This window comes from Papio anubis, chromosome 1, assembly GCF_008728515.1.
Source record: "Papio anubis isolate 15944 chromosome 1, Panubis1.0, whole genome shotgun sequence".
Classification (NCBI taxonomy): Eukaryota; Metazoa; Chordata; class Mammalia; order Primates; family Cercopithecidae; genus Papio; species Papio anubis.
The window spans coordinates 57,874,949-57,894,392 of NC_044976.1; the positions used below are offsets into that span (position 1 = coordinate 57,874,949).

At 38.3% G+C, this 19,444-nt stretch overlaps 1 protein-coding gene across 21 annotated transcripts in view; it reads left to right on the top strand.

Moving 5' to 3' along the window:
- The window catches only part of FGGY (FGGY carbohydrate kinase domain containing), a 444,024-nt gene that overhangs the window by 182,341 nt on the left and 242,239 nt on the right, over positions 1-19,444 (top strand). The window lies entirely within an intron of this gene.

A 19,444-nucleotide genomic window follows, 5' to 3' on the forward strand; every position in this document is an offset into this window, starting at 1 on the left:
AAAAGGTACTCAGATTATTGATAATCCATAATTAATGTGAAGTAAATAATACGTGTTTTCAAATAAAATTCACCACGATAGTGATGAGAGTATGGGCTTTTATCTTTCTTTGTAAGTCAGAGACTTATAAACGATAGGTTATCCGTCACTAAGGAATATGCAGACACATTAATTTTAGCATTCAGTTTTTTTCTCTCTCTTTTCTAAAAACCATGATTCTATTCTTCAAAAGAAAAGGTGGTTTTATTATTTTTCCAGCTCTTTAAAATGGTTCAAAAGTCTTGGCCAGCAAACACCTTTTTAAAAAATCAATTCTTCAGTAATTTAGAGTGAGTCACACCCATATGGGGGGATGTGCTTTCAAAATAATTAAAGTAGAGGAGGCAGGATTTTAGATCTTGAGAAAATGTGCTTGGAAAATGTCCTTTGATTTGTTATCAGTCCCAAAGCTTTGATAAAATAGGATAAGCTGGAATCAACTTCTGAACTTTCTCACTAGCTAGTGGTATGTTACCAGTAGTTCAGAGAATGCTGAATGCCCATCTAATCTACACTGTCATCCCTTTTATTAACAAAACTTAGGCTGTTAGGGATACATCAGGATCTTTCGTTATAGACTACATTTCCCAGCTCCCTTTACAGCTACACATGTTCACCTAAGTGTTGGCCAATGAGGTGTAAGCAGATGTGTCCTGCAGGATTCCTGAGAAGGCTCCTTTACAGAGACCAGGCAGTGGCCATCCTCTTTCCCTCCCCTGGGTCTAAGTCAGGTAGGTTGGCTGGAATTGTAGCATTGATTTTGGATAAGGGGGACAGGTGCTGTACTCCAAGGATGGCAGAACAGTGAGCTTTCGTGGAACTTCTGTACCAGCCTTGGATTCACTACCTCTGGACTTTGTTTATATGTGTAGGAAATTTGTTTTTGTTGTTGTTGTTTTGCTTTATTAAAAGTCACTATTTCGTACATTTGTAGCTATACTTAATCATAACTTATAAAAATGGTGACTCATAAGGTTTGGGAAAACAACAGTTAAGGTAGTAAGTTTAGCTATCATTATTGAGCACCTACTATGTGCTAGGAACTGTTCTAAGATCTTTATTTGTAATAGCTCACATAACTCATTCAACAGTCTTCTAAGAGACTTACCCCCATTTACAGATGATCAAACAGTCACAGAGAGGTTAAGTAACTTGCCCAAGATCACACAGCCAAGCCAGGAGTTAAAACCTTCAGTCTATCTCTTGAACTTTTTCTAAATCACTGTGATGAAGTGACTTGACAACATTCTAAAAACAAGTAAAGCTGGTCCTAAACTCCAACTTTTCCCCATGTAGGAGACCTGTCTCCTAGCCTTGTTGCTAATTATGTGAGTTGGCCTCTGGCACATCACTTAGAGCCCCTGTGCCTCAGACTTAACAGTAATAAGAGGTGTGGGACAATACCTCACCATTGTTTATTATCCATTCTGAGCCTGGCACTATGCCAGACACACAGATGTGTGAATGACAGCCCACCCAGAGGGAGACCATGCATTAGTCAAGGAGACAAGGCCTGAACACCCAAGAAAACCAAGGAGCAGCAAGGGAAGTGCAGAACCACAATGTCACTACATCCTGGAGAGCTCTTGGTGCTTGATATGTGGCTGGCAACCAGTGGATATCCCTAGAACCGAAGTGACAATGCACGTTAAGTGCCCTGTGAGCAGGCAGAAATAAATGTTGTGAATCAAAAGAAGAGGGAAGCTTTGCATCTAAAGGATTCAGGGACACATAGTAAGTGCTTTGGTTCGTGTTGGTTGTGCCAGTAAATGAAGGAGTCTTGTAGTTGGTAAGATGTGGGGAGGTGATGGGAAGTTAGACTCTTACCCCTTCTGGCTTTCTCTGCCCCAGGGCTAGTTCCTGGAACACACTGTGTGCTCCCCTGCCTTGGTACCTACACACAGGTACCTACCTGTTGACTTGGGATGCTTTGCCAGCCTTTCATCCTGGCTACCTTCTTATCCTCCTGGTCTCAGAAGAAAATGACCTATATGGAGGCTCTCCTAAGTAGACCACATCCCACTTATTTGCTCTACTGTGTGGTGAAATCCCATCAAAATGGAGGATATGGCTCCAAAGTCAGTGCATACTGTCAACAGTGAATCAGCCAAGAGGATCCTTGAAAATCCCTGAGGGAACTATCTCCACAGTGGAAACCGATAAGCTATCTCCACTAAGTCTAACACATTAATTCCAGTATTTCTTTTTTCCCTGTTCGAGATAGCTGTCCTATTTTAAAGTCTAGGTTGTATGAAAAAAAATCTAGGTCACATGTAGCCAAGCTATAGGTTATACATCCAAGGAGTGTCGTGTACATAGACCCTCATGTTGTGAGTGACACACCCCTGAGGTTTTTCAGTGTATATAGAACTGTACACAGTGGATGTATTAGGGTCAGATGTAGCAAAAGGAGATACTCACACGAAAAGAAAATAGACACTGAAGCCAACCCAGAAAAGAGCTGATTTACACTCCAGTCTGGGGTTGAGCTCCCTGTGTAGGATGGTGAAATGAATCACTTGCATTATTTATATTGTTTAATTTCTCTCTGCATCTCCTTTATTTGCTTCCTGAAACCTATGCACAGTTGACTTTGTGTGTCTATCCCTGCAAACCACAGATCTTCACTTCCTATTATAACACTTATCACATTTGAATTTTTCATGGATTGTTTGTAATTATGGGTTATATGTTCCTGCCAGATTATACATTCCATGAAGGCAGGGGCCATGTCCATCTCATTACCTGCTGTGGCCCAGCACCTGCATGGTACCTGGCACACAGTCTTTCCAAGCAATTCTGCCCTAGACATTGTTGTGGTTTTCTACTCACCGGCCTTCAGGGAGATCCACGCAACTTCTTTCTCAGTTACTCAGCATTAAGATCTGTAGTTGCTGAAGCACTCAGTTAAGCTTAGGGTGGAGCTAAAACCTGCCTGGGCTGGTGCTTCTCTGATACAGAAACCCCTGAAACTGATGATTATCCAGAGATACTTGATCTCTTTGGGGTGCCTGAGGAGCTCTGGACCACCTTAACTCATTATCACCTCCTTAAGCTTCCCCACCTCTAAATGCTCTTCTCACCACTCCCACTCCCACCCCGTCTCCCTTGCCCCAAGGCTCCTCCCCAGCCTGACTAACTGAGGCTCTTTCACAATCCTGGTAACAAAAGCATTATCTTCGTTTTAATTTTTTCTTTTATCTTCAAAAGCATCTAAAAGTAAATACAACTAAAGAAAAACCAGAAAGTGAATGAAGCAGAAAAACAATCTCAGCACTCTGATACAGTAGCCCAAAACAGTTTTAGTTCACTTTGCCTTTTTTTGTGCCATTTTAACACAGTTGAAACCATGCCTTATGTGCCACTTTGTAGTCTGCAGTTTTAAGGTGACATTATTGCATATTCATATTTTCATTTTTTCATGATTTTTTAGAAGCATAATTTTAATAACACCATAATATTTTATTGAATGATCTAATGATGTTTTTAAACCTTCTGTTAAAGTTGAACACTTAAATGTTTACCTTTTTTTCTCAAGTATGTAAATATTATGGTACAAATACACAAAAATATTTCAGGGAACCTTTTTATTTTCTGCATGACAGACTGGCAGAAATAGAATTACTAGGTAAAAAATATAAACTCTTTAAAATAGATTTTTATTTCAGGTGATACTTAATGCATATTTAGTGTAAAAAACTTGGAAAATACAGAAAAATATTTCATCCAGCATTTACCTCCAAGAGATGGCTAAATTTTTGTATATTTTCTGTCTTTCTAATGTATGTGTAGATGTGTGTGTGTATATATAAAAAATACATATTATGTATTTATAATATATATTATATGTATATATAATAAAATTTATACTGTTAATATATTCATACTATATATGTATCATTACACAATTGAAATAATTTATATGCATGTCATTAAAACTCTTCAAATATACAACTTTTAATTTACTGTGTAACAATTTTAAAACAACACTTTCCTTGTATCATTTAAATTTTTTCTGAGTTCTTCTGTTTTGTTGTATTTGTATACATACCTTGTCAGCATTTTATGTTATTCCTTAGTGTGGATTCCAGTAACGGATTTACCAAGTCAAAAGGTATAAATATTTTTAAGGCTCTTGGTATATATTGTCAAGTTTCTTTCCAGAAAGATTATACCAAATTGCATTTCCAATAGTCCATAAGATTATAAAGCAACAGAAAATAGCATGTTCTTTCTGTTTTAATTTCTATCTTGTTAACTCTTAGTGAGGCTGAACTTTTTCCTTATATGTTATTCATATACATCTTCTTTTGTGAATGGTCTAGATACTTAAAAGGCTAAGAATATTTGGAGGTGTTTTTTAAAATAATTTTTTATTTTTAATTGACTTATAATTAATTATATATATTTATGGGGTACATAGTGATGTCTCAGTACATGTAATGTATAATGATCAGGTCAGTGAAATTAGCATGTCCACTATCTCAAACATTTATCATTTCTTTGTGCTAGAAACATTCAATATCCTCCTAGCTATTTGAAAGGATATATTATTGTCAACTATAGTTATCCTAAAGTGGTATAGAATACTAGAAGTTATTCCTCTCATCTAGCTGTAATTTTGTATTCTTTAATAAATCTCTCCCTCTTCCCCTCTTCCCTCTACCATTCTCTGCCTCTAATATCCTCTACTTTTTACTTCTATGAAATCAACATATTTTAGCTTCAACATATGGGTAAGAACATGCAGTGTTTAACTTTCTGTTCCTAGCTTATTTCACTTAATATAATGTTCTCCGTTTCCATCCATATTGCTACAAATGACAGGATTTTGTTCTTTTTTATGTCTAAATGGTATTCCATTGTGTATGTATATCACATTTTCTTTGTTCATTCATCTATTGTTGGACACCTAGGCTGATTTATGTCTTGGCTATTGTGAATAGTGCTGCAGTAAATGGGAGTACAGATATGTCTTTAGTATACTGATTTTGTTTCCTTTGGATAAATGCCCCAGTAGTGGGATTGGTGGATCATGTATTAGTTATGTTTGTAGTTTTTTGAGGAACCTCCATACTGTTCCCCATAGTGACTCTTCTAGTTTACATTCCTACCAATAGTATAAAAGAGTCTTTTTCTCTGCATCTTCACCAGCATGTTTTTTTTTGTCTTATTTTGTTAATCACTATCCTAAATGGGATAAGATGATATCTCATTATGGTTTTGATTTGCATTTTCCTGATGATTAGTGATATTGAACATTTTTTCATATGTTTGTTGTCCATTTCTATGTCTTCTTTTGAGAAATATCTGTTCAGATCATTTGCTTTTAAAATTTATTTTTATTTTTAGGAGATGGGATTTCACCCTGTTGCCTAGACTGTAGTGCAGTGGCACAGTCATAGCTCACTGCAGCCTTGAACTCCTGGGCTCAAGTGATCTTCCCACATAGCCGAGACTGCAGATGCACACCACCATACCCACCTAATTAAAAACAAAATTTTTTTTTTTGAAACAGAGTCTTGCTATATTGCCAAGGCAGGTCTCAAACTCCTGGCCTCAAGCGATCCTCCAGTGTCAGCCTTCTAAGTCTCTGGGATTATAGGCATGAATCACCATTTGCCAATATTTAAATCAGGTTGGTTGTTTTTTTCCTGTAGCAATGGTTGAATTCTCTGTGTATTCTGGATGTTAATCCCTTGACCAATGAATAGTTTGCAAGTATTTTCTCCCATTCTGTAGGTTGAATTTTTGCTGTGTTGATTTTTTTCTTTGACATCATTCCCTTTTTTAAATTTTTTTCTTTTGTTGCCTGTGTTTTTTAGGTCTTACTCATAAAATCTTTTCCCTGACCAATATCCTGAGGCATTTCCCCTATGTTTTCTTCTAGTAGTTTTATAGTTGCAGGTCTTGTATTTAGGTCTTTGTTCCATTTTGAGTTGTTTTTTGCATGGAGTAAGAGGTGGGGGTCTAACTTCATTCTTCTGCACATAGATACCCAGTTTTCCTAGCACCATTTATTGAAGAGACTATCCTTTCAAAGCCCAGTGAATGCTGTTGGTGATTTTGTCAAAAATCAGTTGACTGTAGATAGGTGGATTAAAGTATGTGTTCTCTGTTCTTTTCCATTGGTCTGTGTGTCTGTTTTTATGCTAATACTGTGCTATTACTGTTTTGGTTACTAAAGCTTTGTAATATACTTTGAAGTCTAGAAATGTGATGCCTCCAGCTTTCTTTCTTTCTTTCTTTTGCTTAATATTGCTTTGGCAATGGGTTATTTGTGGTTCCATAAAAATTTTAAGATTTTTTTCTATTTCTGTGAAGAATGTCATTGGTATTTTGATAGGGATTACATTGAGTCTGCAGGTTGCTTTGGGTGATATGGTCATTTTAATAATAATATTCTGATGCAGGAGCATGGAATGTCTTTCCATTTATTTTTATCCTCTTTAGTTTCTCTCATTAGTATTTTGTGGTTTTCCTTGTAGAGATCTTTACTACCTTGGTTACATTATTGTATTTAATTATTTTTGTAGCTATTGTAAATGGGATTGCCTTCTTGCTTTGTTTTTCATCTAGTTTGTTGTTCATGTATAAAAATGCTACTGATTTTTCATGTTGATTTTGTATCCTGCAAATTTACTAAATTTGTTGATCAATTCTGAGAGCTTTTTTGGTAGAATGTTTAGGTTTTTCTATATATAAGACCATGTCATCTACAAACAGGGATAATTTGACTTCCTTCTTTCCAGTTTGGCTGTCCTTTATTTTTTTTTTTTCTTGCCTAGTTGCTCTGGCTTATTCAAAGGTTCTTGACACATACATAGATACCTATTTTAAAGGAGTGGCATGTGAGAAAAATACAGGAAAGAGAGCCCAATAAGATATGAATATTAGAATTTGCTGATCCGTTCTTTCATATAGGACTATAAGATTTAACTCTTAAAATTTCAAAATTTTTCTGTATGTACTTTCCGTCTTGTAAAGTTATAATAGACACTTGCTTGTTGTTGTTATTGGAGTCAAGGAATTGGGCGACATCATTTGTTGAGATATCATCCTTCTGGCTCTGGAGTTCTGTAAGAAAAATGACAATATATTTTGGGTGATAAAGCTAATATCTCAAGTCTCAATTGTTTGAGAGCCAGTTATCAGATTACCTTTCACTTCTGTTCCTATCATTTTGATAATAACTATTGTTCTTTTATTTATGTACTTAATTGTCTCGTACCCCACTGTAACATGTCCATCAAGAGAGCTTGCATCTCTCTCAGTAGTCTGTTTCCTTCATTTTCTTCAAATTTCCATTAACTTTTAAATCTGTTTGCTTATTTGGGTTTCTGTCTTTCATATTAGGGACTCTCTTCAGATGATAAGGTGATCCTTGGCTGTCTGTTTCATGCTTGGGAATGGGATACTAAAAAGCTGACTGGAGACTCCATACATGCGTAAAGCTTATCAACAGTGGTTTGTACTTGTACGGTGATCTGGATGGCTTGTTTAGTAGGGGAATCCTCTGCCAGTATTTTTGGATTTTTTCTGTTAGTTTAATTAACATCCCCAGAACAAAACTTTCAATTTTTCAATATCTAATTGTAGGGATAAAGTCTGGCTGCTGGAGTTCAAGGGGCTAGCATAGGAAAGAGGTTAGGTGACTCCAGTAGACATTATGAAAACTTTCACCAAATCCTCGTTTTTCACTTTAACTTTTTTACTTTCAGCTGCCTATTATCCACTATCCAGATGCCTTCTGTTTTTCCCTTTCCAGGGAATAACTCTTGAGTCTTTTGCCAAGTTGACAAAAGGGATGGTCACAGCAGTATCAAGTCAGTACTGAGTCTGCCTTTTTATTAAATAGGCTTTCAGCCAGGTTTCCTATTTTGAGCCCCTCTTTCCTCTCACTTCTAGAGATATCATCTGCCACCAATATCCTAAGCACTTTGGGGTTCTATAAGGCAAATTGGGTTTCTTTTTAGCTTTCGTCACAATCAATTAAGGCTTCAGATTGCTTCAAATTGCTAAATTGGTTACCATTTATCTTTTTACTTTCTAACTTTCATGATGTTGTTGCTATTATTTTTTGTCATATTTTTGTCTTCATGGGTTTGTATATTTTTAAAAAATACCTCTTTCATGTCATACTCATTAGGATGGCTACTAGTACAGAAAAAACAAAAAACAAAAAAACAGAAAGTAAGTGTTGGTGAAGATGTGGAGAAATTGGAAACCTTGTGCAGTGTTGGTGGGAATGTAAAATGGTGTGGTTGCTGTAAAACATGGTGGTAGTTCCTCAAAAAATTAAAAATAGTATTACCATATGATCCAGCACTTCATTTCTGGGCATATACCCAAAAGAATGGAAAGCAAGGACTCAAATACATGTTTGTTCACCCATCTTAATAGAAGCATCATTCACAATAGCTAAAATGTGGAAGCAAACCAGGTGTTCATTAGTGGCAGAACTGATAAAGAAAATGTGATACATACACATAACAGAATACGATTCAGCATTAAAAAGGAAGGGTATTATGACACATACTGTAGCATGGATGAGTCTTGAAGATACTATGTTAAATGAAATAAGGCAGTCACAAAAGGACCAATACTGTATGATCCTTTTTATATGGGGTGCATAGAGTAGTCAGATTCATAGAGATAGAAAGTAGAATGATGGTTACCAGGGATTTGGGGGAAGGGGAAAGGAGAAGTAAGTGTTTAATGGATATAGAGTTTCAGTTTTACAAGATGAAAAGTGTTCTAGAAATGGGTGGTTGTAATGGTTTCATGACGTGTGAATGTACTTAATACAACTGAACTGTATGCATAAAAGCAGTTAAGATAGTAAATGTTATCTTACATGTATTTTACCACAATTAAAAAATATTTGAAAACAATGGAAAATAATTCCAGCTTACGTTTATTTCATTCTCTTCTCAGGGGAGATAGAGACTAATTAATGTATTCAATGTGTTGCTTAAAAGTTAAATCTGTTATTTCTTATTTTACAGCTAAGGTGAGCCTTTTTGAGGCTAAATCACTTGCCCTGGTCACAGATCTAGTCATTGGCAGCCGAGGGTTTGATTCAGTTCTGGGAGGAAGGCAGGGTTTGTATCTGCTGTGATACGTAGATCAATTCGATTCATTCTTTCATTAGCCAGCGTTAAAACACCTTTTTCATTCCAGCACTCTTGAAGGTAGCAATAAGCAAGACAGTAAGGTTACATCACATTACCATGTGAGATGGAGATACCAGACAGTAAGCAAGTACACACATAAACAAGACAAATGCAAATATGGCTAATTGTTATGATGGAAATAAAATGCTGGCTGAAATGTCGATAGGGAAGGCTTCTCCAAGGAGGAGACTTCAGAGTTGTGACCTCGATGTGGAGATGGCCTAAGCAGTGTGAACAAGTGGGCAGGAGTGTTCCTGGCAGAAGCAACAGCAGGAGCAGAGGCCCAGGGCTGGGAATAAGGTTGGCATGTTTGAGGAGATAGAAAAGACCAATTTAGCAGAAGGTACTGAGGAAAGGGAAGGACAAGTGATGGGGTAAGATGTTTAAAAAATGTAGAACCTTGTGAGCCTTGGAATAAAGCAGCCAAAGCTTTCCTAGATGTACAGAAAGCCACTAGATGGGTTTCAAAGGGAAATGATGATTTTACTTTTTAACATTCTCTTGGCTCTCACTTTGTATCTACTGTATAGCAGATGGTAGGTTGTAGATACCAGAAGTGCAATATGTAATATCGTTGCCCACAAGGAAATTATGGTCTGGTGAGGAAGAAAGAGCAGAGAGTGCCAGGAAAATATAGCAGCATATTCCACAGTGTACCCTTTGGGGTACTAGAGGCTATTTTTAGGAAACAAAAATTCTTTCTGGTAGAACAATTTATATTCCTTCGGGTATATACCTACTAATGGGATTGCTGGGTAAAATGGTTCTTTGAGAAAGAAGTTCTCTTAAGTTCTTTGAGGAATCACCAAACTGCTTTCCACAATGGCTGAATGAATTTACATTCCCACCACTAGTGTATAGGCGTTCCCTTTTCTCCACAACCTCACCAGTATCTGTTACCTTTTGACTTTTTAATGATAGCCATTCTGACTGATGTGAGATGATATCTCATTGTGATTTTGATTTGGATTTCTCTAATGATTACTGATGCTGAACTTTTTCATATGTTTGTTGGCTGTATGTCTTCTTTTGAAAAGTGTTCATGTTATTTCCCCATTTTTTTAATGGGGTTTTTGTTTAATTTGCTTAAATTCCTCAAATATTCTGAATATTAGTCCTTTGTTGGATGCATAGTTTGCAAATATTTTCTCCTATTCTTTAGGTTGACTGTTTACTCTGTTGATAGTTTCTTTTGCTGTGCAGAAGCTTTTTAGTTTTATCTGTCGATTTTTGCTTTTGTTGCAATTGCTTTTGACATCTTCATCATGAAATCTTAGCCGTAGCCTATGTCTAGAATGGTATTTCCTAGGTTTTCTTCTAGGGTTTTTATAGTTTTAGGTTTTATATCTAAGTGTTTAATCTATCTTGAATTGGTTTTTATATATGGAGTACTGATTTTATATATGATTTTTTATGTATGGTATACAATTAGGTATATAGTACCTAATTGTGTTTCCTAGGTTTTCTACTAGGGTTTTTATAGTTTTAGGTTTTACATCTAAGTCTTTAATCTATCTTGAGTTGATTTTTAAATATGAATATAAGGAAGGGGTCCAGTTTCAATCTTCTGCATATGGCTAGTCAGTTATCCCAGCACCATTTATTGAATTGGTTGGGGGGGGGCGGTGCATCTTTCCCTATTGCTTGTTTGTATCAACTTTGTTGAAGATCAGATTGTTGTAGGTGTGTGGCTTTATTTCCGGGCTCTCTATTCTGTTCCATGGATCTATGTATCTGTTATTGTACTAGTACCATGCTGTTTTAGTTACTGTAGCCTTGGAATATAGTTTGAAGTCAGGTAATGTGGTGCCTCCAGCTTTGTTCTTTGTGCTTAGGATTGCTTTGTCTATTTGGACTCTTTTTTGGTTCCATATGAATTTTAGAATCGTTTTTTCTAATTCTGTGAAAAATGTCATTGATAGTTTGATAGGAATAGCATTGAATCTGTAAATTATTTTGGGCTGTGGGGCCATTTTAATAATATTGATTCCTCCTTTCCATGAGCATGGAATGTTTTTCCATTTATTTGTGTCATCTCTGATTTCTTTCAGCAGTGTTTTGTAATTCTCATAGAGATCTTTCACCTCCCTGGTTAGCTGTATTCCTAGGTATTTTTATTTTTTGTGTCACTATTCAAAATAGCAAAGACATGAAATCAACCTAGATGCCCATCAACAGTGGACTGGATAAAGAAAGTATGGCACATATATACCCTGGAATACTACACAGCCATTAAAAAGAATAAGATCTTGTCCTCTGCAGCAACATGAATGGAGCTCGAGGCCATTATCCTAAGTAAACTAATGCAGGAACAGAAAACCATATACTGCATATTCTCACTGATAAGTGGGAGCTAAACACCGAGTATATATGAACATAAAGGAGAGAACAGTAGACAGTAGGGCCTACTTAAGGGTGGAGGTTGGGAAGAGGGTGAGGATCGAAAAACTACCTGTAGAGTGCTATGCTTATCACCTGGGTGATGAAATAATCTGCACGCCAAACTAATGTGACATGCAGTTTACCTGTGTAACAAGCCTGCACATGTACCCCTGAGCCTAAAATAAAAGTTAAAAAAAAAATAAAATAGATGAACAAATAAACAAATAAAATGTGGTTACCGGATTGATGAAAAAAATGTCCACAATCAAGTCAGGTTGGGGATTCATGTTTGATATTTCCTTAGAGATTCTCAGTGCACACCAGCATATTAAAGTCCCAATTGTTACATCACAGAAACCTGTGTACTTTGTTCAACTTTACATTTCCCAAATTTATTTGCACGAATAGCTTCTTTCAAATAATACCTTTTAACATCTTTTTAAACTCCTCTGGGAAACACCGACTTAAGGCAACGTGATAATTATATGCGAGGTGTTATGGCAATAATGAGGGGGGCCTAACTACCACAGCTCTGGGTGTCAAACAGGTAAGCATTCAGCATTGCCTTCGTGGAGTAGGTGACCCCTGAATTGCTTCCAGAAGGAGTAAAGAGGTTAGCCTTGTGAAAAGTAGAGAAGGGTATTTCATAGAGAAAGAACTGCCAGAACACAGGTATGTAGACCCAAACATCCCACATCATCATCCTTGGAAAATATATTTACAAATTTCAAGCAGGAAGAGGAAAAGAAATGCTTGAAGCATGCTGGTTTCACACCTTAGTGGAAATAACCGCTTAAAAAAACAGCCAGAGGCCCGCCATCGTGGCTCATGCCTGTAATCCCAGCACATTGCGAGGCCGAGGTGGCAGATCAGCTGAGGTCAGGAATTTGAGACCAGCCTGGCCAACATGGCAAAACCCTGTCTCTACTAAAGAATACAAAAATTAGCGGGGTGTGGTGGCAGGCGCCTGTAATCCTAGCTACTCAGGAGGCTGAAGCAGGAGAGTAGTTTGAACTCAGGAGGCGGAGGTTGCAGTGAGCTGAGATCATGCCACTGCACTCCAGCCTGGGCGACAAGAGCCAGAGTCCGTCTCAAAAAATAAAATAAAATAAAATAAAATAAAAGTAGAATGCAATTCTCCTCATCTGGATTTCAGTATGAATTGCTCATTTCTGTCCTGCAGTAGGCCTCCATCCTCTGTTGCCAGTCTGTTCTTCTGACTCTCACCTGTCTCCTTTCTGCACACAGAAGGCCAGACAGAGTGAACAGTTCTCCCCCATGTCAGTTGACTCTCCCTCCCTGGAAGCGTGGATTTCCTGTTAGTACCTGCAACTCTGTCAGCGCTGCTATTTCTGTCTTCGCATTGTTTCAGAATACTCTCACACTGCTGCCCCATTTTTCCATCCACAGTCTTCCAGGCCCTTTTTTGCACCTGCTTTTTGCAAGGCAGCATAATTAGAGGATGTCACATTTCCCTGCAAGAGCATATTCTCATGCACAACAGGGCACAAGGGAGTAAGAAAGCTTTACAGATGCTGGGGGGGTCTCCCTCCTGCACCCCAACCTGTGCCACTTGGTGTAACAGAAATTCTACATGAGTTAGCTTTTCTTTATTGTTATTAGGAGATTAATAAAAATTGACCTCATTTATTTAGTGCTTACTATGTACCAGACACTATACCAAGAATTTAGTATCATCTTTCAATTTTCACAGCCCTAAAATATGCGTTATTAACTATTTGACAAATGAGGAGAAGGAGGCTGGAGAGTAGCTTGCCCAAAGTCATTCAATTCAGAAGAGAGGCCATCGTTTAATCTTAGATTGTACTTGTAAAATTCACACATCCAGTACATAATGCCTTTACATGTTCTAATTGTTAACATTTATTTTCTTTGGATTCTGTGCCTATTTCTGCTTATGTCTCCGGATTACCTGGGAGCTTTGAAAAATAAGAATCCTAGGGTTCCACTTTATAACCATTGACCAGAAGTCAAGAATGGGGCCCAGGAATTGCTGTTTTCTAAAGCTCCCTAGGTGACTTTAATGCAGGGCTCTTCATACCTTGGTGTGCATCAAAATCACCTGGTGAGGGAGGATGGCTGGGCCCTACACCAGTTTCTGCTTCAGTAGGTCTAGGGTGGGGCCTGAGAATGTGCATTTCTAACAAGCTCCCAAGTGCTGTTCATGCTGCTAGTTGGGGAGACTACTTTGCTGACACTAGTCTCATAATGCAGTAGCTGAAAATGAGGAACAAAGCAAGCTAATAGTCACAGGGCAGTGTTAGGACACAGTGCTAATGCTGCTGTCACTGCTGCTCTGGCTTGCATGTGTTCTTATGTGCTCTCTCACACACACTCTCTTTCTCTCTCTACTTCTTCCCTTCTCCCCCTCCCTCTGTCTCCCCCTGTCTCCCTTCCTCCCTCCCTTCCCTTCTTTGCCCTTGAGGTTTTATTTGGTTCTGACCAAGCATTTTAATTATGAAATAGGAAAGGAGATAGGTTGGAGTGGGATTTGGAGTCAGACAGCTGGTAGGAATTCCCAGCTTCACCGCTTATCAAGGCCTTGAGCTTCTGTTTCCTCTGCTGAAGCATGGCAATGCTAGCAGCTGCCTTCCAGACATTTAGTAAATGGAGTTTCAGTCTTCATCTTCTTCCTTTCCCCTTACCTCAGGGAATGAATTTTCCTTGTGAAAAATCTGCCTTTACTTTTAGTCTTTGGCTTAGGAGATTGTTTTGAGCTGTGGAAGTCAGCTACAGTATGAGTACATTTTGTGAATTATCTCGGCCTGTTAGAGCTGGTATCTCTTTTGCTGCAGCTTTTGCATGCGCCTTCATTATTCCTATGAAGAAATGTGAGGTAGAAACACAGCAGGGGTCCTGGAGCATCCACTGGGTACTCTGCTGGTCTGTGGCTGGGATATTAGCCCTAGGCCCGGGAGAAAGAAATACCAACCTTCTATTGGAGAGTGAGCCTAGAGGTTACCAAGTAGAATCTTACTGATGGAATTTGCAAGTACAACATTTGGTATATTGTCATTTTCCCATATGGAAAGTGTAGAACCAGCAGACATCCATGTCACATTCATTGGCCAATGGAAAGTGAATGGGCTTTGTAACTGGAGCATATTGATCCAAACTCAAATCCTGCCGTTTGTTTTGTGTAACTTCAGACAAGTTACAAATCCGTCCTACATTTTGGTTTCTTTACCTGTAATTTGGGGTGACCTCCCCTCCATCACAGGACTAATATGAGTTCAAATGAGACTGGAGCTGTAAAGTACATTGTACAATGCTTGGTTCACAGTTGGTAAGTTAGTACTTAGTACAACTTAGTCCCCTTTCCTCATACTAGTTTTTGCTTTTTATGCAACTTCCTCTATGTGGAAGGAGAAATATTTATGGAAATTAAGTGCCATGCAGTGTGCTGGGCCTTTTTATATTCATCATCTTATTCATTTTGACAATATTTCTTTTACCTGCTATTCTTCCCATCTTAGATGAGAGGAAAAACAGAAATTAGGAACATAACCCAATTTCTAACAGCTGGTAAATATTGGAGCAGAATTGAACCTGAGGGTGCCTATATTCAATACTTGGGTTTCTTCTACCCTCTCTCACTGCCTGACCAAGGAGCCTGGGAATCATCCATCTAAGGAAGGAGATTCAGATTGTCTCAGATTTGATATTTCTGGCTACAAAAAAGTGTTCATACTTTTTCCTGGGTTTTTAATACCTTTAGGATGTGAGCTACTGGGCTGGAGGATATTGGACATTTATCCCAACCCCTATTAGTGAGGGGTAACAGAGTTGCCATTCTTAAACTACTTAAATAAGCCATGGCACTACATGGGCGAGAATGCATATTCAAAGATGTTCTTGATAGTATTATTTGAAATGGGGGTCATAAGAAATTACAATGTTGAATTTTACCTTTGCCCTGTGCACCCAGAAAACAGTGAAGATTGAGAAATACCCTCATACTTTGTGTTCCGGGATGTGGCCTACTACAAAGAACCGCCCTTCCCCATGTGATGTAGGTAAGACTCATGGGTGTGCATCCCTTGTTCACCTATGACATGGCCAGACATAGACCTGTCACATTCCCCATCTGTGCCTTATAAGTGAGTAGCTCAACTGCTTGGCCCCGCTGATCAATTGGAACAAAATGCTTGTTAGCCAAACTTTGGTTAAGATTTCGACCTTATCTCATGTCCTGAATTTTCTCCTACCCTCAGCCAGAGCCAGCATGCAGCCGCTTCTTAAAGGTCCTCAATTAGGCAGTGTTCTCCAGACAAACAGAACCAATAGGATAGAGATATCTATCTATCTATCTATCTATCTATCTATCTATCTATCTATCTATCTATCTATCTACCTACCTACCTACTTACCTATCTATCTATCTATAATATTTCAAGTCCAGAAGCAGGAAAAAAGTCTGTTCCCCAGTTTGAAGGCCAGGCAGGAAGGATTCTGTCTTACTCAGGAGAGGGACAATCTTTTTGTTCTGTTCTGGCCTTCAAATGATTGTTTGGATGAAGCTCACCCACATTAGAGAGGACGATCTGCTTTACTCAGTCTCAGATTAAATGTTACTCTCATATAAAAATACCCTCATAGGAATGTTAGAATGATAGTTAGAATGGCAATCATTAAAAAACCAGGAAACAACAGGTGCTGGAGAGGATGTGGAGAAATAGGAACACTTTTACACTGTTGGTGGGACTGTAAACTAGTTCAACCATTGTGAAAAACAGTGTGGCGATTCCTCAAGGATCTAGAACTAGAAATACCATTTGACCCAGCCATCCCATTACTGAGGATATACCCAAAGGATTATAAGTCATGCTGCTATAAAGACACATGCACACATATGTTTATTGCGGCACTATTCACAATAGCAAAGACTTGGAATCAACCCAAATGTCTATCCGTGGACATTTTAAGACTGGATTAAGAAAATGTGGCACATATACACCATGGAATACTCTGCAGCCATAAAAAAGGATGAGTTTGTGTCCTTTGTAGGGACATGGATGCAGCTGGAAACCATCATTCTCAGCAAACTATTGCAAGAACAGAAAACCAAACACCGCATGTTCTCACTCATAGGTGGGAATTGAACAATGAGATCACTTGGACACAGGAAGGGGATCATCACACACTGGGTCCTATTGTGGGGAGGGGGTAGGGGGGAGGGATAGCATTAGGACATATACTTAATGTAAATGACGAGTTAATGGGTGCAGCACACCAACATGGCACATATATACATATGTAACAAACCTCCACGTTGTGCACAGGTACCCTAGAACTTAAAATTTATTAAAAAAAAAAAACCCTCATAGGAATGCCCAGAATAATGTCTGACCAAATATCTGGGCACCCTGTGGCCCAATCATGTTGACACATATAATTAATCCTTATAGATCCCTCTCCAAAAGGAGGCTGGCCTCAGGGTAAAACATTCTCTGATCTACTATCCAGGCACATCAGTGTCATTCCATCTCCCCATACCCCATTTCTTCTCGTCTTGTTTTCTTCTCTCTATGAAAGAAAAACCCTTTTTGCCTAACCCTTGAGACTCCTGCAGACCTTGTATTCTCCCTATTGTAATAATTCCCCTCCCTCCTTGTAATAATCCTTTGGAACCAAGTTTCTCCTCTCTAAGTCTTTGTTTTTAAATTAGAAACAAACTGTCCATTACTAAGAGATTGATTAAACAATGTGGCACATTAGAATTACAGAATATTATACATTTTGAAGAAGGATGTGTGTCCTCATTGATGAGGAAAAGTGTCTGAAATACCATTGAGTTAAGAAAGGAGACCACAAAATTGCATAATTATACAATCTCTTTTACATAAGATTAAATACGTGTGTACTTAGTATTTTGAAAGTATATTCTCTAATATTTTCTAATATTAGTAGTTTTCTCTGGGAAGAGAAAAATTAAGGGGAATTTTTTTTCTGCTATCTGTATTGTTGCAATTGTCTATAATGAAGTTTTATTATCTTTGTCAATTGAAGAAAAACCACAGAGCATAAGAGCTTCATGATCTCTGTTTTTGCTCTAAAACAAAGTCAATCCTCACCATACAAACTAGGACCTAGTGGAATGGCCTCATGGATATCCACCCTTGATCAGCTTCCAGGGGTGGTGCCATTCCCAAAGGCTGTCCATCGAAACAGCTCCAAAAGGTGGGGCCCTGCATAGTTCAACTGTTTCTCCACCCAGAGCAAGGCCCATAGCCTGTTTGAGACCACGACCAGCTCCATCTGCCATGAGTGCTTCCTCTGGGAACTCTTCTTGTGGCCACAGTAAGAGGACAGGAAGGCTGGCAACACTCTGGGCTTCAAGCCAGTCTTCCTTTTTCGTTGTGCCCAAGGCCTGATCATTCTCCCAGATCCTGTGTCCAAAGAATGAGACTTAAAAAAAAAAGAGAAATTCGATTTTCTTTGATTTACAAAGCTTAAAGCTTCCATCCTAGCAGTTGAGCATTTTTCCCAATATGTGTATGATCCCCCTCCCCCGCCAACTGGGTGACCTAGATAGAACTTTAAGTGTCATTAAGTTATGGCATCATGTTTTGAATCTTTCTCTGCTAGATTTCCATGTCAACATGAGTGAGGGCTTCAGGGATTTTACTCCAGCATTTTGGTTAAATGCCAACTTGGCAAATTCCACTCCTCCCCCTGGGACTGCAAGTGCCAGTGTCCTCCTTCACTCAGGAGTGAGGTCACTGTCTGTGTGGTTAAAAGTGGACACTTTTCTGCTTCTTCTGCTTTTGTACTGTAGTAGAAGCCTCAAGGAGCTCTATTTTACAGTTCCAAATTACCATCCCTCCCCTCTTTCATGCTTCCGGGATGGATAGTCTCTCACTATAGGTTAACATTTAGATTGGGATCTCTATTTCTCAGCCCCCCTAAATCTGGATGTCCCTCAGGTGCCAGAGCACCTGATAATATAATTATTAGATATAATAAATAATATAATTATTCTTTGCTTGAACCAGAGAATAATTATGTATAGTAGTTCCGCCTTATTCATGGAAAATACCTTCCAAGACCCCCCGTGGATGCCTAACAACACAGGTAGTACTGAACCCTATGTATACTATGTTTTTTTTTGATCTGATAACTGAGAGGGTTCCTAAGTGGACAACAGGGAGGTAGTGCATACAGCATGGATTTGCTGGACAAAGGGATGATTCACATCCCAGGTGGGACCAAGCTGGACAACGTGAGAATTCATCACACTATTCAGAATGGTGTGCAATTTAAAACTCATGAGTTGTTTATTTCTGGAATTTTCCATTTAATATTTTTGTACTAGAGTTGACCATGGGAAATTGAAACCATGGAAAGCGAAACTGCAGATAAGGGGAGACTGCTGTACCAGAGTGCTATAAAAGATTTCATTTGGAAAAAAAAAGTTTTGGTTCTTGAAAAAAAAAGTTTAAGAACATAGTCATATTCCGTTTCTTCATATGTTTGAGATATTTCTGGCTTTGGTGAAACATAAGCTAGGAAAAGAACCTAACGTCTTATTAGGGTAACTGAACAACAGTAACAACAGACTTAGCCCTTCTTCCTTATGTACAACATTACCTGTGACATGGCTCTTGAAACATAGCTGCTATTAAAGTACAAGTGAGTCTTGCATAGCAACTTCTCCTTGCCCAGTTAAATTCTCTGTAAAGTCTTTACTCTGTTTTATTCATGTATGTGTGTGTGTGTGTGTGTGTGTGTGTGTGTGTGTGTGTGTATATGTTTATTTGTATTTCCCTTTAAGGATTTCAAACACAAAGACCCTAGTCATTTGATTTTCTCTGTACTGTTGAATT